The sequence below is a fragment of the Numida meleagris genome, chromosome 12, assembly GCF_002078875.1.
Source record: "Numida meleagris isolate 19003 breed g44 Domestic line chromosome 12, NumMel1.0, whole genome shotgun sequence".
Lineage (NCBI taxonomy): Eukaryota > Metazoa > Chordata > Aves > Galliformes > Numididae > Numida > Numida meleagris.
In genome coordinates, this window is record NC_034420.1 from 13,700,950 (window position 1) to 13,727,207 (window position 26,258).

The 26,258-nt window shown below is 45.3% G+C and overlaps 1 protein-coding gene across 1 annotated transcript in view; it reads left to right on the top strand.

Moving 5' to 3' along the window:
• The window catches only part of COL23A1 (collagen type XXIII alpha 1 chain), a 155,151-nt gene that overhangs the window by 72,655 nt on the left and 56,238 nt on the right, over positions 1 to 26,258 (top strand). The window lies entirely within an intron of this gene.

Consider the following 26,258-nt stretch of genomic DNA (forward strand, 5'->3'; position numbering starts at 1 on the left):
CTCTTTGGCACCAAATAAAACAATGTCTCATATGGTAGAGTGTGCGGTTCCTGATGAGCTTACTGTCTCCGTACCACCCAGGATGGGTCTGGTTCTTATTGTGCGTGCTTGCACACACAGCGTGGAAAACCAGACCCCTTTGCTGAGAGACAAAGGTTCTGAAGTGTGCTTAATTAACAATTATATACCTATTACCCTAGGGGAGAGGCCTGCAGGATGGATATGTCTGTCAAGTGGGAGACCTGTGGCTTGGGATGGAGGAGGAAGCGACGACCTTCTCTTCTCCTTGGTCTCTCCAGGGAACTGTCCAGCTCGGGGGTCTGGCTCTGTGGGCTCACCACACCTCTCCTGCTCTCGATATCCACTGCACAGATGTAACCTGTAGATTTAGCTCTGGCTGCTAATGGCTTAATGATGATAATTAAGAGATGCATAAACGCAAACAGGGCTGCGTTACCCACTGGGGAAAGGGGGGGATGTTGTGGTGCGGGGCTGGTGGAGCTGGGAGCACCTGGCTCTGATTTCCTTCTTGAGCAGTGTGAACAGCAGCAAACCATCGTCACTTTGCCTCCCATCTACAAAGTGTGGAAATCACCCGAGGTCCCTGGGGATCCGCTGTGGCCCTGGTCTGACTGAGCTGGCCTCCCCAAAAGCAGGGTAGGAACTTTGGGCTTATGTCTTCAGAAAGTGAGAGAACTAATGGCTTCATCCTTTGCCTTGCTGGTTCTTAGGCAGATGGCAAAGCAGAGGAGACAAGAGTTCTTCTAGCAAACTGGAAACTGTATTGCTTGAGCGTTTTGTCCAGGCTCAGAAGCCCCATAGTAAAGCTCTGTATTGGCTTGGGTTCGGCCTGAGAGCCTCCCCGACAGCAAGGAGCTAACTGCAGGGGAAACCTCCCAGCTGCGGACCTTCTTGGAAGAACTCATTTGAAATCACCTCAAGTAAATTCTGTTTCTTAAAATAGTGTTTTCCACCCACTTCTGGATGATAGGTTTATGACTCAAGAGATGTGGAGTGTGTCTGTGATGGACTGGACATCTTGTTTAGGTTTTTTGTCTACATTTGAATCGAAAACGTTGTACTGCTGGAGGCAAAGCCTGCTGTAAATGATTTGGATGAGAGAGCATGTAGAAATACTTAAAGCTTCTTCAGGAGAAAAAGCTCTAGATTTTGCCTTGTAGTTGATGTAGGAATGTGATTGCGTCACTGCTAATTATTACAGCTGTGTTAATGAATGCAGTGACCTTTGGCTCCAGAAGCTATTCCAGTAAATGTAAAACTCAGCTTAGAGATGCACACAAGTCACACGTGCCTGTAACATTCACTGTCAGACACGGTAGGAGAATGTGAATTGCATCAGTTGTTTTGTGTGGGGATCTGGTTACGAAGCCCTACAGCAAGGGGCATGGTGTTGGTTCCAGCTTAGCATCAGGCTCCCACCAAAGTGGTGGGAAAGTGTCACCATGGATCTTGCAACATTCAGCTAAAACATGAAGCCCACATGAAGCCGAGTGTTTTTGCGTGGTGGCATGCTCAGGAAAGATAGGGGAGCACCTCTCCATGCTGTTTTTGCACTGGGATGCCCCACAGACTGTGCCCTTGGCTCGAGGCAAGCCCTCTCAAAGCAGATAATAGCTGCTCTGTCTGCCCCCGCCGGCACGCAGAGCCTGGGCTGGCACCACTTTCCTGCTAGGGGAAGCACAACTATGCAGAACAAAACAGCTTCCCAGCCCACAAAAATCTTGTAGACGCCAATATACTTCATCAGCCAACATTTTCGTGAGGATTAGGTTGGGTTGCTTGATAAAAGGCACGAGGTGGATACAAGAACCTTTGTGTGTTTATCGTCTGCTATGCCAGGGTGAATTTGCATTAGCACGGCTGTGCTCTCATGCAATGAAAGGCAGCACAGGGGCTCTTTGGATGGCCAGGAGGCCGATGACAGCCATGCTCACTCAGGGCCCTGCATTAAAGCCATCCATGGGTTGCAGTGTTCCCTCCAGGCAGCGCTGACGCGGATCCAACGAGGGCTGTGGCATGGAGCTGGGGAGGGACTGGTGATGTGGGCAGAAAGAGTTAGATAAACAGAGATTACGCTTAAGATATTTTTCTTTCATTTTGATTTATGACTGCTGCGCAGCCAAATCTAAATAAATTAATCTTGCCTAATACAAACACAGAGTCACTTATCCTGCAGGAGCCAGGGATGCTGGGGGAGGGATGGGATGGGACTGCAACTCGTAGCACAGGGATGCCAGGCAGGGGGTTTCCCTTGGGTTTGGTGAATTTTCTGGGTTTTTGGGGGGTGCTTGCTCCACTTCTGGAGATGTCTGTGGTATGTTGGTTGTCTGAAGCATGGGAGCAGAGTTCTAGGTACATAAGAGGGAGGGAAGGGGTTGGGTGCACCCCAAGGGATTTGGAGGCTGTTCATGTCTGCACTGGGACACCTTCCTCGTGCGTCTAGATATCCCATCCTGACCAGATGCACCTATTTGTAGGTGTGACGGGGGGGGGGGGGGGGGGGGGGAGAAGAATATCACTTCTCCCTCTTGCAGATTAAAACATTAAAGAAAGAAATAGAAATTTGGTTGGAAGTTTGGTCAGGGCAAAACAAAAGCTTTAGCAACGTGTTTTTCTTTTCTGATGTGGAATGCTGAGCGGAGTAAATCTAGGCTGACATCTACAAGCAGCCTCCTCAGCTTCTCCCTGCTCAGCCAGGTGTTCTCAGTGCAGCAGCAATGAGGAGCTGCAGTGTCAGGAAGCTGCTGAGGAATTAGCTCTCTGGAGCAGTAAATCTGTAGTACTGCAACTCACAGTACTGCGGGGGGGATTTTCACTCTGCTTTGAGCCACTGTAGTTTTGCTGGTGAGGGAAATAAAGCTTAGCAGCTCCCCTCATCTGTGGTTTGAACTCTAGAAAGAAAAAATAGCCTGTTTTTAACATTGAGTTTCAGTACTACTCTTAACATGCCCTTTCCACGAACAAAAATCTGCCTCCTTTGAAAATGACACTGGGGTATTGCATCTGCTGCACAAACATAGTAATGAATTCCATATTGAAGGCTCCACCATTAAACCCTGGGCGGTTGTGTTCTCTTCGTTCCCGTGTTTCAAATGTCTGTGTGCTCTGCCATGGTGTGTCTCATCCCACTTAAAAGCTGTAATGGTGTCTCCCGGAGATAATGCGGAATGGTATTTGGGTTTGGTTTTTGCTTTGTGATGAAGTTTAAACTCGTTGCAGCCAAGTGACTTGGTGTTAAATAGCAGAGAGAAAGATAATACTTCTTAATAAATAGCAACCAAAGCTCATGTCAGAGGGAAAAGGGGAGGTGTTCCTGGTTGAAAAAGAATCTCTGCAAACAGTTCCTGGTGGTGCAAAGCCTCAGTAGTACTGCACTACACCCTGCCATGCTGACCCCCAAACCCCGAGTTAGTAGAAGTGGAATGGCAGCTATGCTCTGGGCAGCACGGTGTGTGCAATGAGCCCCGTGCTTTGAGAAGCAACCGTAGCTTGGGAAAAGCAGATAGGAGAAACCGCACTTCCTGGGGTGCACTGGGAACGCGCGGGTCTGTGACTCTGTGCTAAATCCCAGAGAGCAGTATCCAGAAGGAAAATACGTGAGGGATGCTCGGATGGGTTATAGAGGATTAGTCGCTAGGAGAAAAGGAGCAACTTCCCGTTTGCATGGTAGAAGTTTATCGCCGAGTGGAAGTGCTGTGTTGACAGCAAATAAAATTATCTCTTAAGATTACTTTTTATCTGGCTCTTCCAATCATCTCAGTGTTCCTTTTAAAGCAAACAGAGATGCTGCACGTTCCAAATTATGCTTCTTCTGTAGGATCTTTTTTAGTGCTTGGGAAGAGAAATACTGCTTTTCAGGACCTGAACTTTGCATGTCTTTATTCTTTCACGCAGAGATACTGTTAGGTTTGTTACTGTTATGCTCTTGAAATAATTTATTCCCCACTTGTGATGGCATATTTTGCATTTGTTTCGAAGCTCATTGCCTGTGGTGGTGCTTGTCCATGGAAGTAAGTGGGAGCAGCAGAAAGAAGGGCAGATTTTGGGTGGCTCCTCTGCTTCTGCCACATCCCTGCAGGGCTGCTGGGGGTGGGTCTGGTCGAGTCTCTCTTTTCATTTCTGGTCTCTGCTGCATGGCAGTGTTTGCCCTGTGCCTTTGCCTTGTGCTCTGGCCTGGGGACAGCCCACTCATTGCCTGTATGGGGCCACTGTTCCTACAGAAGGTATTCCCCATATTATCATTGTTTGAACAGCAGTAGCTGTGTGAATTTGCAGCCTAGCAGAGAAGAAAACAGATCCAGTTCTTACCGAGAGAATTGTGGGTGTTAGGAGCAATAAAACCAGGCCTGTTGTTTAAGGGCTCAACTTGGTGCAACTGTTATTTATGACTGTTCCGACAACAGGATTGCTTGTTGAGGGTGCTTATTTTAGACTAACATTTTTGTGGGGATAAATTGTTTTTGTCCTTTCTGCCCACGCTTAGATGCTTGCTGATATTGTGCTTTCACTAGCTGGGATGCCACAGCATGGTTTGCAGCATGAGCAGTGCTGTGAAATTGCAGAGCTGTTTGTACAGCTCTGGGTGGTTGCATGGAGAGCACGCACGCTTGCCTTTCTTGTGGTACCTGTACTTAGGAACTGCGAGCAAGCAACTTGAAATAAGATTTCTCTAGGGGAAAAAGAACGGGATGGGAAAAAGCAGCTCATCCTTAAAAACATCCCATGTTTGCCAGCTGCTGGGCTTTCTTCATGAACAATACATAAAGCTGATGGAATTCCTCTTAGAAATCTCACTTCTGACAGCGCTCGTGCAGCTTTCCAAGAACGACTCTTCTCTGAGAGTCATTCAGATTCAGCTCAGGCCGTGCTCCCAGGAGGATCATTTTTTCTTCCTCAAGATCTGTGCAAGCAAATTTGGAGTTGGTTTAAAAAATATATCTATATTAAAACTGTGGTTCTGGAAAGAGGAGGGATATCAAGTCCTTTGTAGCAGTCTTGTCTGGGGGTTTTGTGCTTCCCTGCGGCAGTGGCCCTGTAGGATCTGGCCTTTTCCTTCAAAGGATGGTGGGATCACCATATAAACTCAATTGCCTTAACATTTGCTTTCTGTACTCACATGAGCATATCCAGACACGGCTGCAGCACAGCTCAGGTCTGTGTAAGATCACGAAGGCAGTTCTCTGTGTGGCCTGAGGTTGGTGGGTTGCCACGCAGTCTGCTGGAGCATCTGCCATGTGTTGCTTTCTTTAAACTGGAACTTAGCTGCGTTATGAGGGCTTTTTTGAACTTGTTTCTAAATTTAAGAATGACTTTAGAGCGTGTAATGTTTCAGTAGCCGCATGAATGAGAAATCAAGTTTTTGGCAAATAAGAAAAAGTCTTGTGCGCGGTGTGGGTTCTGTTCTATCCTAAATGGGCCATCTTAAGTCCTTTTGGTGTGATAGGAGTAGTCTCAAGATTGATGGTAAATCTTCCTTCTGCAGTGAGTATCGGAAGTAGCTAGAATTTTACATACAGTGTAAACAAAAGGATGATCATCAACCATAATTAGATTTTTATGGGCTTGTGAGTTGACTCATGCCCCCTGGAAGTTCTGCACAGCAAGCTGAAGACACGCCAAGACTTAGAAAAGCGTAATTGCTCTCTGGCTTGTAAAAATATCAAGTTTGGACATACAGCTGTTGTGTGTTCCCTAATAATAATAAGAAGACAAAAACGTTGTAACCTTTACTCATCCCTTCCTCCACCAAACTTTCCATGGGATTGAGTAAGAGCTTCAGGATGTAGTTTGTGGACACTGGCTGTCAATGTTAGACTGGTGAGCCAGCAGCAAAAATAGTCCAATTCTGATGTTCCCTTGATTTTGGGGGATGCCAAAGATAGCAGCCTTCTGAGTGGGCAGTGGATCGCAGTCCAAGCTTTGAAGTTCTGAAAAACATCAGCCAGAAGACATGGCCTTGGCCTCTGAGTATGAAACTGTGCGGGACGCGCAGGGTGAGGGGCCAGCTGCTGTGTGGGGCACTCCTGAAGATGCTGAGGCAGTTGTGGAGAAGCTCCCTTTGAAACCCAGCAGCTGTCTGGCTCCCGAGCGTGTAGCACAGCTCTATTTGTGCCCATAAGTCATCTACAGCTTCCTGCTACTGGTTATTGACACGGAGCACGCTGGAGTAGACGAGACCTCTTTTGATCTGCAAGTCTGCTGGCATTAATTTCTACTTTAAAAACTGTTCACAGAAAATGTTTTCTTGAAATGCAGCTCTTGCCACGAGAGCTCTCCTGGCTCTTTTGAGATCCCAAGTTCAGTTCTGGCACCCCAGGGTCTCCAAGGTGAATATTCTGGGTAGGATCAGGGGGTGGTGATGATGTCCCTTCTCTGCCATGCTGCACTGCGCAGCCTGTGCTCACCTCTCCTCCATCCCCGTGGCTGCTGCAGGTGTCTGAGCCTCCCTGGAACGACTGTCCCTACAGCTCTCAGATCTCACAGATTTTTTTATTGTATTGAGGCTGTAAAAAGATGCTGAGATGGCTTACATAAAGATATGAGTCCTGAGCGTGTGTTTATGTGTAAATATAGGGGAAAAAAAGTAGGTTGCTTTCTCATTTCCCTCTTACAAGGTGCAGGGGCTGTATGAAAGTGCAAAGCCACTGCTATAGCACTGACAAAATACATCAAGTGGACAAATGAGGTGATGTAGCAGAGCGTGCTCAGACTGCAGTCAATCAGCCGCACAGGGGCAGGTTCTGCTTGCTTCAGTAAGGGATTTGTTGTACCACCACACTGCAGCATAATGATGATAAAGTAGCACAGACCATATTGGTTTTTTATGTGTCTCTTTTGGTGTAGCTATTTATAACCTTAAACTGGGCGAAACACCTGGTGAGGAGGGTGTGAACGGGGAACCACCCTGTGTCATTTGGGGTGAAACAGGCGGACAAGAAAACTGGATAACATGATGTGCTCAATGTGGAATTGTGAAAACCCCTAATCAGAAACAGAAGCTTTGAGCAGTTCAGGGTCTGAATTCTCCGTCGCTTACTCGTCGTCCCTCGCCCCTGCCCAGTTACTGCTGGGCCGTGCTGAAGGTTGGTAGCTGGATGACAGAGGCTTGTGGCTGTTGGCAAGTTTGCTTTTGACTTCAGGAGTGGCTGCTGTGTTACCTCTGCAGAGATTTTTAACATCTGTTGTACATTTGTCTATGGCAAGAGTTACAATCCCCGAAGGAATTGTTGGCTGATGTATAGATGATGCCAGATGAGCAAAAGCACCGTTTGGCACATTCCAAATGAAGCAGCTCCCTGTGTATGACACTGTCATTTGGAGATGATTTACACAGCCACTTCTGCCATCAGGATGTCATCTGCCCTCTCTGCTCTGAGGCTTGGATGCAGCCTGACTACTTAAACACACTGCGGTGATTGGAAACACACCGAGGAAAACAAATGCATGCGTTTGCCTTTTGTTGCAGACTGTTTTGTTTCAATGAAAAGCAGAAACAGTGGAGTCATTTTTCCCCGCTCTGATGTTGATGTCAAGATTTCAAGCCTGACTGCCTGAATGACGGGAATAGTGGTATTTCCATAGGACAGAGCTGCTGTCAGGTTTCAGTGTGTTCCCATGAATGCAGAGGGAGAAAGCTTTAGTCTCCTTCCCATCTTTGCCAGATGTTTGCATGCATTAGCATTGGTATTTTGCATGTTCTTCCAGCTGCATTTGGTCCATAGGGGATTATTTTGTTTTCCATGCCTTCCTCTCCATTTTGTACAAAGTAAAAAATAACTGTGGGCAACTTGTGATGATGAGCGCTTCTCCTCAGATAAAGTCTGGATATTCCACTGATGTAAGCATAGCTTTGGTGACTTCCACAGGACACCCAATGCCAATCTTCTATCAGGTTTTCCCATGCGCTGTTGCAAAGGTGGATGTTCCCATCCTCTTCCCCCAGCCCAGCTCTGAGCTGTTACCCTATTTCAGGTGAAAATGAGCCTTGTCATCCCTACAGTAGCAAAAGTATTGTTTCAACCAAGGTAATGTTAGCAGAAGAAGGTCTTAGACTCTTCTCTGCCTTCTACTCTTTTGGGTTGAAAGAAATCTGTCTATCAGTGGAACCATCTCAGTTACAGGAGTCGACTTGTACTGGTGAGATCTGCCTGTGGACAGTTCCTTCCTTACAGCTATATATTCAATGTGCTAAAATCTTATGCCCAGAAGGCAAAGATTTCTTTCTGTAGTTAACTCTAATGGTCTTTCTGAGACCATTACGACAAGGAAGCACAGACAAATGCAAGTCAAGCTTCAAACCACAGCTTTTGTTCTTCCAGCTAGCGTAATAATTTTAAGGTGAATTTAGGACAATTTAGACAATGGTTTTACTTCCTGGTTTTGGTTTGTGGTAGCTAAATTTCATATTTTCAAATGAATAAGAGCCCAAATGACTTTCCATTCTGTTCTTGGCACTGTATCAATAGTGATGGAGTAATGTGGAAGTTTAAAACTGCAAAAGAAATAATCGCCTGCTCTAATCAACATTTTAGTGGGAAGGCTTATTTAAGTGCTGATACATTATCTTAAACTTTTGAGTACTGTTCCTTCCATTTACAAAAAAACTTGAACTTTCCATAGCTGCTCCGATAAACTTTTCAACAGGGTTCAAAAAAGTAACAAACGATCCCATTACACCATATGTTAAAAATCTATTCATCTTATAGTAATGAGTTGGTGGACATGCGTGAAATACAAATATCTGTTCTTTTTACATTGTTTAAATTGCTACTGTCAGGTACTTCAGCTCCAAATGATAACGTATGTTTAAGAAAAAATAAATACATTAATGTTTTATGTTATTTTGAAATGCCTATTTGACTCTATTTGCAAATGATTCATGTTGTGTTTGTGATCCAAGCCCGAAAGTATGCTATGAGATTTTGGAGAGAGGGAAAATTGCTTAAAAAACCCACAATATTTCCCATACTGTTATCACAAATCAGTGAAATAATGAAATACAGTAATGAAATTGGAACTGATTCTTGTTTTTGTTTTCGGTAAGTTTATTTAAAATGCAATAACTTACAAAATGGCCTCATCACTAAAGGGATTTGTCTATAGTATGGGAAGTCTGTGGAGTTATCCTTCTGAATGACACACTCCCTTCCATGTGTGGCTTGTTTTACAGCTCTAATAACCCGGAACAATAACTCATGGGCACCTTTCTCAAGCAGTGACAGGTCTTTGGGTTTAGTATTCACCTCCAACGTCAAATTATGAACCAGAAAGAGCACTGACCTCTAAGAAATCCTTTGAGGATCCGTGCGCTAAGTGGAAAGGGCTGTAGTTACAGAAATCCCTGTTTGGCATGGTCTGTAGGAGAGAGAACAAGTAACTCCTGTGGATATCTGGTGAGAAAATGCACTTTGAGTAGCGTCTCTCCTGTAGAGCTTCTGCCTTAGCCACCTCATGCCACTGGGGATGCACCGCCAGCATCTTCCTGCTGTGGTAGCATGTGTTGATGTATTCTGATTGCCTTCAGTGGTCTGATGTGAGCATGGGAAGCGCTAGCATTAAGTGAGATATCCAGCCAGAGCCGTCATCCATCAGACAGGCAGTTCCTGTGCTGAAACTGTAACACGTGTGAAGTGTAATTACCCATAGGAGGAGTTGGGGTTGCATCATTTTAAAACCACCTCTTTTTGTCCACGCTCCTATCTGAAAGCTATTCCAGACCTCCTGTGGGTCGCAGAACTCTCAATTTTTGACCTCAGTTTATTCATAGTCGTTTATTATTCTTATGCCATCACGATCCTATAGTTGAAACCGCTTTAGAAAAAGAGAACTGGGTGTATTTCCTTTGTTTTTGTAGATGGCGATCTGTCCCATCTGTCTCCACTTTCTGGGCGAAGCACAGCAGCTTCCTTCGGTCTCTTGGCCAAGGCTGAACCTGCAGTGTCTTCCCAGCCCACACTGGTTAAGGGACAGAAGCTGGAGTAGATGCTTCAGCAAAAAGCACCTCCAGAACACCAAGCCAGGCTTTGCCCAGACTTTATTTCCTCCTTTTTTATTGTATTTCCTGGTGACAACTCAAAAAATTTGTGAGATGTGCGAGAGTTCTGTTCAAAAGGGCCCTTCCTTGAAGCAGAGCAGGGGTGTTTGCCACAGCCAGGCACTGCTGAAATTACCAGTGTTGTTTTATTTCTGAGTCTTAAGGCAGTGATTGGGTTGACATTAATTCATAGGGAACAAAAGTATAATCAGATGTGTGTTTATTGCTTTAGCTCTGCATATTCAGCATTATCTTGTAGTACAGAACTCAGCAATTTTAAATTATTTTTGACTGCTTTCACACTTAGCAAATCCAACAGATATCATTAAAAGGAAAGAAAATAACTTCTTCATTTTTTCTTTTTTTTTTTTTGAAATAATTTGATTGGGTTCTTGATAGAGGGAGGGTGCAGAAATAATTTGAGGCCATCAGTAAGCACGCTGTTTGGGATCATCTGGGAACATTAGATTGACAGATGCACCTGGATTTGAAATTGGTCCAGCAAGGGAAAGTCACATTTGGCCCGTGGCATGGTTTTACAGAACTTACCTCTGCCACAGCAGTGGAAACGCTGCTCATCTCCTAAAACTATTTCTTGAACTGTGTGGCTGAAAAGAACTGATCATAAAAGCACTGTCTTGAAAAAAAAAAAAAAACAGCTGTGTAAATACTTCAGTACATTTTTCCCTCCTGATTTGTTATTTCTCCCCTGCCCCCCCCGCCTTGCTATAGCAGATTATTCACTTTCCCGCAGTAAAAGGATCTTTGCAGTTTGAAGTCCCCTGGCTTTAAGCTCCGGGGGGGACCATTGCTCTCTCTCAGCCCTTTGCAGCAGCATGTCAAGCCCTCTGTCCCATCAGTCAGGAATGAAAACTAAATGATCCTCGGCATTTCCTCGCTGGATAGTCAAGTGTCATGCATGGTGATGAGGGCTTGGTGGGCAGGTTCCTCATCCAGCTGCCCAAATCTATGGCTCTGTCATTTCCATTTTTGGAAACAAACATGGGGACCCTATTAGATCCTGTGGATGGAGTTGTCTGAACCTAGGGTTTGCTTTTGTCTCTAATCTGTTTTGTTATCAACAGTATTGTTATCTGTTTTTCAATCTGCTGGGATAATTTGCAGGAAATCAGTCTGACGTTCTCTAAACCACAATAAGCAGAAAGCCTTTGCTTTCCTGTTTTCACAAGGGCTCTAGCTCTGCAGGTTGAAAAATCCACTAGTTTTTTTTCTTAAGCTTGCAATAAACTCAAGTCAGTGAATATTAATTCTGCTTCAGCTGCCATCTTAACGTGCAGAGAGGAAAGCATCCATCTCGTGTTGTGCTCCAGAAGCATAGTTCCCCTGGCAGGGCAGGCCCAGGCACTGCAGCACGGCGGGTCTGTCCCTGCTGGGCAGCCTGAGACCAGCATAACTGGGGAGTTGCTCTGGGGACAAGGCTGGTGCCATCAGGTGGGCATTGGTCCCTGGCAGCCATCTCACATCCCGCTGAGGGCTCACAGCCCTCCTCCCTTGCTAGCACTGAGACCTCTGCTCTTATTCTTGCTATAAACACTAGCTCAGATTTTTCCTTAATTGACACCTGATACATGTAAGCGTTCGCTGGATTTTGCTCCTCCTTGTGACTTGTAGCTTTCTTTTACAATATTGCGTTCTCGTTTCTGTCCAAGGATACCCTTGTGGTTGTGCTAATGATGAACCCTGCGGACTATGTGGTTTTGCTTGTGAGAGTATTGAGTTTAATAGAAATTCAGAGCTACACCAGAAATACTAAATCCCTCATTAGTCACGGAACTAGGCCGAACCAGGCCACAGCCATGACAGTCCCCATCTAAAAGGCTCTCCATATGCAACACCCTGAAGAGTATATGTAGCCTTTCCAGTGTCAGAGTGTGATTCTCACATGAGCCATTGGGGTACCTGTCCGTTGCCTGTGCTTTATATCATGCTTTTGCAGTTTCTTCCCCAGATCTGGAAGCAGCACAGCTGCTGTGCTCCCTGCGGTGCTGCCCTGCGTCCCTGAGCGCCCTGCAGGCTGCGTGTGAGCAGAATGGAAGCCACTTGTTTGCTACTGAAATGCAGCTTGGGACGTGTTCCATCTGTACTGACTTAGAACAGAAAACAAACACAAAAGCAGCATCCAGCTGAGGTTGCAGAGATGTTCAGTGGGCTGAAGGCAGATTTTGTGACCTGTTTGCAGCTGTTCCTGACCGCATCTGCAGATCTGCCCCACCTGCACCTTGCGGGAGATGCACCAACCACATATTGCTTGTGAATTCCTTGCTGTACTGAAGACAGCAGGGAGATGAACCTCACGGCTTGTGTCCAAAGCCAGGATTTGTGCACAGTACGCGCTGTTCCAGCAGCAACCTGGGATATGTTTGCGCTTCTCATTGCATGGGAGCTGAGCGGAGCAGCCCAAGCCAGCTCCTCGCGCTGTGTGTTTGCAGAACCCAAGTCATACACACATCTGTGTGCAGGGCACAGACTGCTGTGGCTGCTGTGGTAGCCAGCCAAAAGGAGTGTTGTTTGGGGCTGGGCTGATAACCCTGAGCCTGTCACTTTTCCATTACTACGTATGCATTTAATGAATCTTTTTTTAGTGATCGTTAAATGTTCTTGAAGGAAGTCTTTTTTTCCTGCTACAGGTGGTGCATAGAGATAGTAGCCAAAAATGTTCTGTATATTGTCCTGGTTCTGCCTAGGAACGAGGACTGGGGATATTAGCACTTAACAAACCCACTCTGGTTTAGGGAAAGAGATGTCAGTGCTGCATTTAAACCGGCACTTTGTGTGGCTGTGTCCTTGATCGAGAAACAGAATTCCTTCTGATTTCTTAATAAATTGAGTACAACCTGAGGAATTCTGTAGAAGCTGTGGCCTTTCTGAAAAGAATCACAAATGAAAAGTACTGTAACCGCAATAATTCTCTAAGCATAATTCACAAAAAATACTTAACATCTACTAAGCAAATGTGATCTGAATCAGAAAATGACTCCGGGAGGCTGTTTCAGCTTAGCTAGACCAAAATGAATGTCAGCCTGGTTAGTGCTTGATAATAAACACACTCCTGCGTTCTGAAGTCACTACTGTGTGATCTGATTACAGCCGCTGCAGCTGGCCCGGCTCCAGCCCATGGTTGCCTGCTGCCCTGCGAGCCATGCAGCAATGCAGCGTGCTTTGAAGCAGAGCTGGGGATGCTCGCCTGGATGGCACGTGGGCTCGTGGCCCAGCTGAGGTGGCAGTGGCATTGCTGGGTGGGTGTCACTGTAGGTTAGCGCATCGCCCAGCGGTGCTCAAGTTAAAGCTGGGTTCTTGGGGGTGGGCGCTGCTCCTGGGGCTGGTGTTATCCTAAAAGCTGCGTGTGTGGCTGCCTGGGGGAGTGGTGGGGTCACTGTCCCTGGAAGTGTGGCATTGAGGGCCGTGGTTCAGTGGGTATGGTGTGGGTAGGCTGGGGTTGGGTGTGATGTTCTTAGTGGTCTTTACCAACGGTAATGGTTCTGTGGTGCTAAAGATAAAGCCCAGCTAGTGCAGCAGAGACACCTGCGGTGACAAAGTGCTGGAGCTCTGTGTGGTCTTACTGGAATGGGAATTCTTCTGGTGATAGGCAATTGGGGAAGACTTCCATTTTTATTCTTTTAAAAGTAACTGGGAAAACTTTTTCTGCTTTACTTTTTCTCCTGCTTTATAAGAGGCTCTGAAAAGTGAGCTGGGTACCGCAAGGGTGGTGTCCTGGGCAAGTCCAACGCGAAGGTTCATCTCGTCCAGATACACATTATTGCATTTTTTGGCAGTTGGGTTGGCGTTGGTGCCAAAACATCTTCAAAGGCTGTAAAAGAGAGACGTGTTACTCTTACATCGGTGGCTGTGTCCAGGATGCTGCTCCCCAGACATTGTTAATGTACAGGGTCTGTTTCCTATCATTCCAAAGCTGCTGGCACTAGGGCTGATGTAGGAAATTGGAAATGATGTCTTTAGAAATGAGGTGGGGGGGGGGGGGGGAAGAAACTAGAAATACCTTCATGAAAAGAAAAACCTGGTTAAATCTTTCCATGTTGCCTTTAAAATCAGAGAACAATCTCAGTGCTTTTGTGACAGCAAGTTCTTCATCAACTCATGACTTCTGCAGCCCTCCTGGAGGGCATCCCTTGGGTTCCTGGAGCTGTTGGATCAGGACAGCAGAGGTGTCTTTGGGTGTCAGCCTGTTGCTCTGTGTTGTTCATGTCCCATACAAAGTGTAAAAGTGGCATCTCCTTCAACCTTAGTCATTAGTGTGTGTGTAGGGAGGCAAACTCTATATTAGAAGTTGTAACGTCAGCTAACAGAAAACAGAACTGCTCTGTTTGCTTGATTTGCTTTGATTACAGTGGTTACACTAAAATAGACTAAATTTTTACATTCCAGATGAAAACAATTAGATACAAATGATTGACATGCAAAATAGGAGAAGATTGAGATGAAAAGGGATATGTTAACTTCTATTTAAAAGAAGAAATTGTAGCTCGAAAATTGTGTTTAATGCTGTTTAATGGCTTGCTAAGAAAAGCACCTGGAACAAGAAGTGATTTCACGTGAACTGCAGGTCATTAGTGGGTTCTTAATGATGGAGACCCAATAGGAGCCTGGAAGACTCAGGGGAAACAAAGCGAGTTGTGGATGAGATACAAAACGTGGTACCTCATTTCCTCGTGAGCTTCATCTCAAAGTTTTCTGAATGTTTGAAGTATTCTCTAAAGTGCTTCAGATACTGAAATCTGGGGAGTGCTCTGGTATTCTGATAAGGTGAAGCAAAATGAGCTTGGGAGAAGTGCTTAAAGTCTGTATTTGTACAGAACAGGATCTGCACCAGAGAGATCTGTGTTGCTGAGATATTAACGCTTTCTTTGCCACAGTTAGGGTATTTGCCACTACACTGTCTGCTTCCCGTGTGTCACAAGCAGAGAAAACACCTTGTGTCCCAGGCATCCTAATTTTCAAAGCAATTTGTTCAGGCTTCCAATCCCTGATTGTTGAATGGAAGAGAGGCTCTTGCAGCTGGTGGACTTGCATATGGTTTGCATTTGTTTCACTTTTTTGCAAGAAGGCATCTAATGTTTAGGTAAACTTTCTGTAGAATTATATGCTTTGCTCAGAGGAGTAGGGGATGCTCGAAAAGTTTCCATGCTTCATTGTCCTTAATTTTTACCTGTTTCCACAAAGGTTTTACAGATTTTTTTAATCTGAGTCTTTATTGGGACTGTAAATCAGAATGTTTTATTGGGTTTCTACTTTTTTTGTTTTGTTTTCATAAATACATATCATTGCCAAAACAGGCAGACGGCTCCAGGATTAATAAAGGTGGAGGAGATGCAGGCTCTTCCACAGCCACGAATGTTTTCAGTTTATTTGTTGCTATTGAATTGGAACTTACTTTTCAATAAAGCTGGAAAGGAAATGCTATTATTTTCCCACAAAATTGTGCCAGGAAATGAATTTGTTGTGATTCGGTTTCATCTTGGAAGCAGTGGTCGGAGCACTTATTGAACGTCTGCAATTACTGCAGCCGTGGTCATCCTCCACGTGCCTCCAAACTGGGAATTTGGGTCCCTGGGGATTACTTGGAGGTGGGACTCCATGTCCTCAGGTCTCGTGTCAGCCCGCGCCCTCCTGCTCCTGCTGGAGGTGATGCTGGGGCTCGTTTCTTGCTCACTAGGTTTCGTGCAGGGGATGCCTACAGGAATAGGCAGGAACCCTTTTTCGTAGGAGCTGTAACCCCTTTATATCCAAGTGTGATGTGTAAAAGCTCTATGTGTGCAGGTGTGTGGGCTGTGGGGTGGATCCACATCATCCGAAACAAAGAGTGTTATATCAGGACTTGAGTGGTGAAGTTCTGCTCGTTATCTAGGCATCATTGTGCCTCTGTTGTAATTACAGTGTGATAAATGGGTTGAAAAAACTTAAAAGGGTTCTGTGGAAATTATGTTCCTTGGAACTAAATGGCTGTGGATAAAAAGCCCAACTGGAATCAGGGATGTAGCATCTTGCAACAGAAAAATGTTCGTGTGTGCGTTGTGTTTGGATAAGGAACTCTCATTTTTAATAAAAGCATGCTTTTTTTCTGGTTTTCTTTAATTTCCTTCCCAGCACACCAGGTCTCTGTAGCACTCCTTCCTGCAGCTCAGCTGTGCTGGATCAATACAAAAGATGGTGGAGGTTGTGTCAGACCATTCTCTATGAAACCAGCACTCGGGGACACACTTGTAGTGCAAATGGTAACACAAGATCCTGTTGCTTTTCTAAAATACATGCACCAGCTGCAGAGCCAGAGGCTTTCCAGATGGAAGCAGAGGGGGTCCATGCTCAGGAGGTTCCGGCAGTTCCCTGTTTCCTCCCACTCCTCTGTCGGGGCATCTCCATGCACCTACAGAAAGCACAGTTCCTGAATCCAGCCTGAAGTTGATGAAAGCAGCTTCATCGGCTCCTGGTCCTTCCCCGAAGCTGCCTTTCTTTGGCCTGCCTGCCTGGGCAGAGGAGACCTCCCTGCTGCGGTTAATCTCCAGGGTGAGACCACCCTTTCTCTTTTGTTTGAAATCCCCAAATTGGTAGATAAGTGTGGTGGCATCTGCAGCTCCTCACTTCCTGGGCAGGCTCCTGGGGGAGGCCCAGCAGATGTTAGGACCTGCAGGAACTGCACTGGGAAGCACGGCCAAGCAAAACTGCTGGAAAAGCACTTCCCCACAGCAGGACTCTCGGGTCACTGGCAGTTTCCTGCATTAATGATCCAGCCTCTCTTGGTCCTATAGAGAATTTGTTTTTCTGTGCTTTTGGGATACAGCAGGAAAGTGTCACAGTAGAGGGAGGTGGCTGCTCACCCCCTCTTGGCATAGTTTGCATGTGAAAAAATGAGCTGTAAAGCTTTAGGAGCAAAGACTGACTTTATTTTGGGTTCCTACCTGACGCTCAGGGCTGTGGCTGATGCTCTTAGGATGCACCTATCTAAAAGTCAATAAATAAATGTGCTGTCCTTGGGCACCTGAAGCTGAGAAGTTTTGTGGTCTTGTACCCCTTTCCCACACTGGAGACATCCCTCCCTGCTCACACCCATCACCATTCATTCATTGCATATCAGCACAAAGGGGTTTTCAGCTCTGCTGGTCCCATTGACTGGAGGTTTGCCACCGGTATAATTTTTTAAGGCAGCCGTTTCGAGAGCAGTTGCTTGGGGGGCTTTGCATGTGTGTTTTGGAACTGCAGAGGATTTGGGATTCTGTTTTTTAGCAGACTCATAAAATTCTACCAGGGTCTTTAACGTGGTGTGTACTTCTAGCACTGCTGCTCCGCAGCTGTACAGTTATTGAAATGTTTTATTATTTCGATAACATTTTGAAAGGGATGTTTCCCTCCCAGCTTGAAGGAAGAAAATGGAATCGCCTTTCTGTTGTCTTATGGGCACGAGGCTTTGCTAGAAAAGGCTTTGTTTCCCGTGCCTATGACTGGTGGTGCAGGAGAGGACAAGTCCTGTCCCTCACAGGACCTGTCCTTTGCAAAGACCAGCTTAGCAGTGCATTGGGCTCAATGTGATAGGTTGTTTGTGGGCATGAAGACTTCCTTCCAAGAAATCTTAAGAGATTTGTGCTGATTTGTGCTCTGGCAAGGAGCAGCAGGTACTGTATACTGCAAATGTCTAAGAACAGTTTTTCATAGAGATCCCCTAGATTATGGAATTATAAGTTAGAGGTCAGTTGACACTTGTTGATGAAAGAAGCACTGGGTTTCTCTGCCCTGTGTTGATGATGGTGGGTATGCACAACATCGAGTTGTTTCTCTTTATTTCCATGCGTCAGGCCCTGATGTGGCCCACCTTGGTGTGCCCATCCCAGCACCATGTCCCGACCAGGACTTTCCAAGCTCCCTCAGCCTCCCAGCGCTTGGGTTGGGTCACTTGGGGGACTTTGAGTCATTGGGATGTTGGTTGGGCTCTGCCTGTGTCGTGCAAGGAGGGATTCACTTTGAAGTCACTCCTGGCTTGACTTCTGTTGAGCAAACGTGGAGCGGGCCCTTGTTTTGTTGCTGTCTTCTGGGTTATATTAGTTCATTCTTGGCATGGTGTGTCAGAGCAGTGCTTGATGGCTGACAGGAAGACCAGGCTTTTCTTTGCAAAAGATTCCCTGTTGGAATCAGTAATTTGATGTGAAAAGATCACTTTTCAGTGTTTTGACCTTTTTTTTTGTCCTTTCTTCTTAAAGGATGAATTTCCGCGTGCATATGAGGAACTTGCGTATTTCTAGGCTGTCTTTTAGGGGAGCAGGGTTGGACATGGGGTGCCGTGAGTACCCTGGAGAGTGAGGAAAAGAAGAATTCCATGCTGAATTTGGGTACAAGAGTGTTGGTTTGAAGTGTAAACTAGAAAATAGCTGAAGTACAAAACATCAAACAGCAGAACAAATCTTGCTGTTCGGAAATCCCCTGATGAGTGCCCACCCCTGCCTGGTTCAGGTGCTGGGAGGGAGTGTTGCCTTTAGAAGGCTGGGTGGTATGGTGAGCACACGTGTGCATTAGTGTCCTACCATTGTTAATGTGAGCATTTTTACTACTGTTTAATATTAAGCAGTTGTCATTTGCACTACTCTTGTGCATCCAAGCTGCAGCTGAGAGCTGGACATGCTTTTGTCCTTGGTTCAGCAGAGAAGCAGCCAAGGAGATGGGCTGCTCTGTTTGGTAGGCTTTGCTGGGGAGAGGCTCCATGTAAAGCCAAGGTCAACGCACAGCTTTGACGGACATTTAGATCTTCATTTGCTTGATTTCTTCCTTCACTCCAGCAACACGTGTGAAAAGAAGACACTCAAGGTGTGGACCTGGTGACCCTGTGGCTCCTTTTGTTTTGGTTCTGTAGGCAAGCCAAAGGATTAATGAAATAAGTTCCTATAGCCACAGTGAAAAATGACTTGATTGCCAAGAAGCTGTCGTCCTGATGAACTTGGATAGTCTGTTTGTTGGAGACACCAGAAAATGGAAATGGGCTTGCATTGCTTTATTATATTCAAAAATAGACTTTAACTGGAACATTCTGTATTCTTTACTGTTTGAGTAAAAACAGGGGCTGATGGAAGTTGAAAGCGGCAGATAAGCTGATGTGGAGACACATGTGGCTTGAAGCTAGGGGTTAAAAAGCAGAGAGACCATAATCAATTGAAGGTAAAAAGAAAAATGTTCATAGTAAACACTCCTGTTCTCAAGGCATCATTTCGTGTTGGTATGAAGACAAGTTTCGATTAACTCCAGATAAATTCTTTTAGTAATGTGCACCTCATGCAGAGTGGATGTTTGTCACCGTCCATCTTTGTTACTGGGGAGAAAAAATGTGGAAGCATGTTGCTGCTTGAGTGTTCAGGGCTTAATGGGAGAAAGTGATTCAATGTGGTCATCTTATGAAAATGCATTGCACGGGCCATGTGCTGCTCTGGTTTTCAGTTTGAAAGGATCCATTTCCTTCATAATCAATACTAAAAGATTCAGAAAGATCAGTTTTCTTTCTGAATGCTGCTTTTTCCAGGGCTGTTGTTTGCACCTGGAATGTGTTGCTTCACTAATTAACTTGGATTTTCCCCTTGGTGGGGGAGGCAGAAAGGACCAACCTTCTGTTAGTAGAAAGTTGGACGGTGGTCACTTGAGTCTCGCATCTCTCTGGGATACTTGTGAGCTGTTGTTAGAGGGTAAACACCTTAAATGTTGAGGGGTTGTGTTCTCTGTGCATGAAGTATGAATAGTGATAAGTGTTCTTTGAGATCTTCCAATGAAAAGCTCTATGGAAATTCCAAGAATTCAATATCAAATGCTGCATTTAGCCTCTGTTGAAAACTGACTTGTGTTTACAGGTTACTTTCCTAGGTAAAATAGTTGGTGAAACTAATGGTTTTTCTACAGTATGTTCAGAGGCCAATTAAAAATGCCATAATATAATGACTAATATGTTAATATGGACTTTGTGAGTGATCTGAGGCGAGCAAACAGCAGGTGGTGCAGGGTCAACCAGAGCCTCATCCTGCATCTCAGCCTGCCCTGTACCTACCCACAGCCTTGTCACGGCTCATCAGGTCTGGTATGCAGCTGGGGCTAGCAGGAGCTTCATTCCCACCATTAACTCAGAAATGAAAGCCTCCAAACTCGAGTTTTTGGGATTAGAATGAGCAGGATAGAAACATACGCTCTATGTTTTTGTTGCCCTCTTCTTTAGTTAAAACAACAACAAAAAGTGATTGTTACTTAAATACATTAACTGTATTACATATTTTTTACGTGGCGCAAGAAAATTCATCTTCGCTCAATGCAGCCTGAACAAGCCAAAAGGTCGGACACCCATGGCCTAGAGTCTACATGACTAGAAAGTGGCAGCTTGATGGATTTCTCTGAGTTTTGGGGGATTATGGAGACAAAACTGTCATAGAGATTCATACAGATAGTGGGATGTGTCAGAAAGATGCATGAAGATAAACTTCAAGCAGACTGACATGAATTCAGAGATCCTGAGGAGATCCCATGAAGTGACTGGTGGTTTGCTGAAGTGCCAGCTTTTTTCTTTTCAATTTTGTTTTTTTTTCCTTGACCGATATCTATTGCCTTTGAAGTAGCTTGGCTCAGGCCAAAATCTGTAAATGCTGGGAAACCAGCAGTTCGGAGGAAGGGAAAGCCTTTGTAGTCTGTTCAGACACAGAAATTGAGTAGGCAAAATGTTTTCTTATTAATACTGTATTTCCAAGCCTCCAGCATTTGGACCTCGGCTTCAGCCTGGTTGCACTAAAACCCAAGCTACAATTCTAAGGGGCAGCCAAGCTAGGAGCATCCTCAATGAGGAGAGCTGATGGGAGAGTGCTTCACTCTGCTCCTCTGTTGCCCAGTGGCTGTGTTTCAGGATATTAACTCATGGGCTGAAACCTGATGGCTTTGGACGTGCAGAACATGGCCTCTCCTGGGTGTTGCGCTGGTTAATTAGGCCTGTGACTGACATCAGGAAAGCCAGCTTTGGTTACAGTGTTTGCATTTCTTCAGTTGATTGACCTGAAGGTCAGAAATTAAGAATTGTGCTATTTGTGGCTGGCAGTTTACAGTTTACTCACATTTGAGTTCTCAGCCTCATGTCCACAACTCTTAAACTAGAAGTAATGTTGGAAATGATAGATGCCATTCCTGTTACCATATTATTTCCAGTCTGTGGCATTGTGAGAAGCACTATATCACCACATATTGTGACAGACGCTGAAAAATAGTTAAAAAACAATATTAAATCCTATACTTAAAATGCTCCATGAGCTGAATAACACACGGACATATCCTGCAGAGTGAATCTTGCTGTGTCAGCAATGCCCTTGCAAGTGGTAGCTGAAACTGATGCTATTTCTATCAGGGATTTAGAATTTTAACATTTCCCTGTAAAACTGTGTTCCTTTCCATTTATTTCAAAAGAAAACACAACAGAAACTCAAATGCAAAGCAGTCTGGATATCATCTGGAAATTATTTGACCTCTTACATTGGTTCTAAATGAAATCATAAACAAATAAACAAAGCTTCTTTCCTAAGATTAAAAGAAAAAAAGAAAGACACTTCATTTAATAACTGGGTTAAAAAACAATTTGAAACTTAGTGGAGGGTTTTGTGTGGCACAAAAAGGGAAGGGCATGTTTCGTGTTACGGTGAGCAGTGATGTTGCTGGCCTGTTTGGCACTAACCCCGTGCCAGGGGTGGGTGGAAATGCCTGTTGGGTTGAACGCCCCGTGGTGCACAGCCCCCTGCTTCCTAAAGGTGGGGAGTTTGAGGTCTTGGTATTCAGAGGCTTAGATGTCTTGGGATGGTAGAGGGGAAAAGGTCTGTTATTCTGGAGAGGGTGAGATCTTAATGCCAATATTTGGAAAGAGGATCTGAAAGAACATGCATTCAAGAAGAGGTTTTTATTTAGTCTTACACTGCTCAGTTTGGGGTATGGGAGTTTCCTGTTTTTTTTCATGAGACGGGGTCTCATCTTCCTCCCTTACCTCCCCCAGCAATATGAGGCACTACTGTATGTCTTCTGCATGAAATGCTTTAGACATAAAATGAGAAAAGTAGAGGTTTATTTGTTCTGCTGCAGACAGCTGGTTAGGATGCTGTGGAGGCCTGATACTTACAGTAGTTCTGCTGATGACTTTTCAAGAAAGCCAACCTGGTTGGGAGGCATGCAGGGTTTCTGTGCATCCTGCCATGAAGACAGTCAGGATCCTTTTCTTCAGCATCTTTAGGGAGATCAGAGGATGAGGGACGGGAGCAGTGCTGATGGCTGGTCAGAGTGGGGTCGTGTTCAGCCTCAAACTGCCAAAGATTTCTTTTGGGCAAGAACATACAATTCTCAGTGGGCCCAATGCCCAACTGAACTTGAGAATACATTTCCTCCCTTCTAGAAATTTGTGAACTTTCTAGTGACCTATGTGAAAAGAATGGACTAGTTTTACAGAAAGAGGTCTTTTTATTTTATGCAGGAAAGGTGTAGTAGGTGATCTGTGTTTTCAGTCCAGTTGGAAGAGCTGCTCTGGTGGGGTTAGTCTTCAAGTCTCCAATGCACCACAAGCATAGAGGCTCCCTGGGACTCAGGCAGTTGGGCAAAGCAAATTTCTCTCTGGAGGTGGTGATGTGCATGCACTCACATTTGATTACTTATGTGTTTCTGTTAAGATAATTCAGCCAACACACCATATAGCCAAGGGTGATAGGAATTGAGGAATGTGGACTCTTTCTTGGCAGCTTGAATCTGGCTTGGAAACGTTTCAGGGGGAGGATTAAATCTCGCGGGTCAGGATTGGGATCATTGGCAGAGGTCGAGAACGGCTGAACCGGGATTAGTGTGGCACAGTGGAGAGGCTGGGGCTGCTGTCAGTGAGGATGGAAATGCACGGGATGAAACGTGCTCGATGCGTTTCCAAACTGGCCTGGCTGTTTCCAGGAGCTTTGAGCTTTTTGAGCTTGTTTTCCTATGGAGTGGGAAGGGATGGCAAAATTATGTGTGCAATGCGGATTTCTGCCTGGGGTTGAGTGGGAGCACAAAAGCACCCTGAGCTTGTTCAGTTCTACTTGGTTTGCTATTTGTGGGGGCTCAAATACCTGAAGTCCCAGGAGGAAAAATTGACTTTTTGCCCTATTGTTATTTGCTTTGTGAAATTATCCCACTTGTCATTAGTTGGCCTGGTTTTGTGCAATGCGTGCATTGTATGCAAATTATTATGGTTAAAACAATGTCAAACAGGCTTACATTTGAGAAAAGTTAATATTTCTCTTGGCAGGTCTAATGTCCTTTGCTCCTTATGTGCTGAATTAATTTCTTCTGCAAGCTCTTGCTCCATGCGTGTCACGATAGTGTCCGAGTGACCTGCTGAAAGGGCTCTGCTTTCTCACAAAGGTGGAAATTCCTTTTTGCAAAATGCCTATCAGATATGTGACCGCTTGTGTAAAGCTTCCAGAACAAGATATCAGACAGAAAAGAAGAAAATTAAATTAAACAGCTTAGGATATCAAAATATTGAAGCAAAACAAAACTGGCCTTAACTATGTGTTTGGGTTTCCCCAGCTTGTTGGGGTGCCTGCGCCGGGAGGCTCGGTGCTGGGGTGTGGGATGGGTCTGAACTGGGGCTTGGTGCTCCTGTCCCTCTTGCCACATGCTCTGGTAATGGGACAAAAGCTAAATTCAGGATGCTGTTACCCAGGCTTCAAATGCAAACAGCAATCTAAATTTTTGGATGCAAAGCAAAAAATGTGGATTTTTATCTGCGGTCAGTAAGTGCTGAAAGTGGAGAAGGTGCTGGTCCGTGCTGTGTGGGTTAATTGCTCCCTCTAATGTCAGGGCAAGGGATGCTGTTGATGCAAAGCTTCAATAACAGAGTGGTTTTCAGCTGTCCTCTGGGTTGCTGGAGCAGCTCTATTTCAGTATCTAGTAAGACAATGCAGTTTTGTCAGGTGTGAAAGCATCCATCTGGTTTTGCACAAGCTGGCTGAGCGATGGCTGCGTGACCATGTGGGTGACATCGTGGTCCTTCTGAAAGGGGCAGAGTCACCAGTGCCCTTGGTTCAACTGCATGGAAATGGCAAAGCAGCACTGATTTGGCGGTTGCTTGAAACTTAGAATTTTGTGAAATGCTTCTCATTGACTCGTGCTATCTAAGCAGCAAACCTCCTTGTGCTTCCCTTCCTCCCGGGCTCCATCACTGCATGCTGTAAATGCGGGGGAAATGAGCACATCCTTTGGATTTCCAGGTCTCTGGTGCTTCAGTAAAGGCACTGATGCGTGTCCCAGAGCACACCACAGTGAATCCATGGTGGACGCAGGAGCTCTGGGGCTCAGAGGTGCCGGAGTAGGGGCAGATCTGTACCCACATGAAGGTCTTGCGCTGAACTCATCTGTTATTCCTGTGTTTATTTCTCATTCTATCAACTGAAGTCCTGTTTCTGGCAATTGTTTGTTTGCTTTGGGCAGTTATATTTACATTAGTGTAAATATTTTCTAGTGATTGTCAAGTGGCCAGTTTACTTTAGTTTCTTGCAATTTCCTGCTATAATTAAAAATAAATAAATAAATAAAAGCTTAGGGGGGAAAAAAGAAAACCAACCCTGCAGAAAGCTTTGCTGTTTCAGGCAGAGTTTGTACCTCTGAAGTTGAAAAGGGGCTTTTCCAGGAGGTGAGAACTGAAAAGAGAAGTGCCATCCACGAGGCTGCAGGGAGCGATCCTTGGTGGCACGATAATGGCATTGGGAAACCCGCGTGAGTCACGGTTGCCGGAGCTGAGTGACCATGGGAAACTTCTGGTCATACCCTCGCTCTTGTTTATCCTCTCCTTCGCTCCATCCGTTTCTTATTGAAACTCATTTTTGTTGTTGCATGTGTAGATCAGATAGTGTCTTTGGACCGGGAGTTTTGTGTGTGTGTAAAGCGTGTTGTGGCTTTGTATGCAAAACACGCGACAGTCTGCTGGTTGCTATAACAATGATGGCATAATATACTCAGAGCTAGAACCATGCTGGGTATATGGAAGCTGGGAATTCTCTTTTCTCTATTGCACAGGTACTGATCTTCGTAAATACTTTCTCCAGTTTACCATTCAGGTCATGCTCATGCATGGGGAGGGGAACAGAGCTGGCTCTAGGATGCCCAACTTCTGCCAAGCGCACTGTTCTTGTAGCGAGATGAGTGAGGGCTGGATCTCATTTATTTTACCAAAGCTACTTTTCAATATGAGAGCAATTAATAAGTGATTACAGAAAAGAAATGCAGCATTTGTTCGCCAATCCCTGTAAATAAGGTAATTGCTTTCTCCAGAGGGAACAGAGCTGGCAGGGGTTTCACATGGAACCATTGAACTGCAGTGTTTGACGTGTTTTTAATGGTTTACCAGGCAAAATCAGACATATGGAAACTGACCTGTCAGTCAGCAGCTCACCTCCACCTGTTCAAGTCTCCCCCCTCGATCAGAGCCATAGCTGCTCTCCTCCATGGCTGTGCAGCTGCTGGAGGGGTGGGGGGAGCGCTGGTGATAATTTGGGGTTGAGACTTTCTGATTTTTATGCATCTGACATGCACGTTGGTTGGCTGTTTTTTTTTTAATTATTACATGGATTTAGGCAGAGCATTTGCATTTTTTACTCTGCTTTGTGATATTACAGCAAATGTAAACGTGTGTAGTTCAACAGTGCCAAAGGCATATGAAGGTGGAAAATAGCCTTTGTCGGCAGTAGGAGGGTTTTAGAGCTGTGAAAGGGGAGTAGGGACAGCATTATAACTGCTAGCTCTTCTCACAGAGGTAAAACAATCCTACTTTGTCCCTTCAAGGGGTGCATGTGCTGCGCTGAGGCTGCAGCGCTGGGAATGGAGAGCCACAGAGCCGGAGCCATGCAGCCGGTCCCTGTGCTCAGATGGATCTTGTTTTAGCTCCAACACAAGCAAAAAGATAAGAAACAGAAACATCAACGCGAGAGCGGTTTGACAGCCAAGTTATGCAGAAACCAGATGGCATTCCTCATGTTTTTCTTTCACCCCAGTAACACGGGTTATTCCACCTATCTACCTCTGGGGGGGGGGAACACCTCCCTCTCCAGCAAAGCCTAATGACACCGAATTCCGAGCTGGTTGCAATGGGCTCCCTAGGTGCGGGTCAGCCAGGTCCATGCAACCACTCCTCAGTGTGCAGCAACGACTTACAAATGTGCCTGTC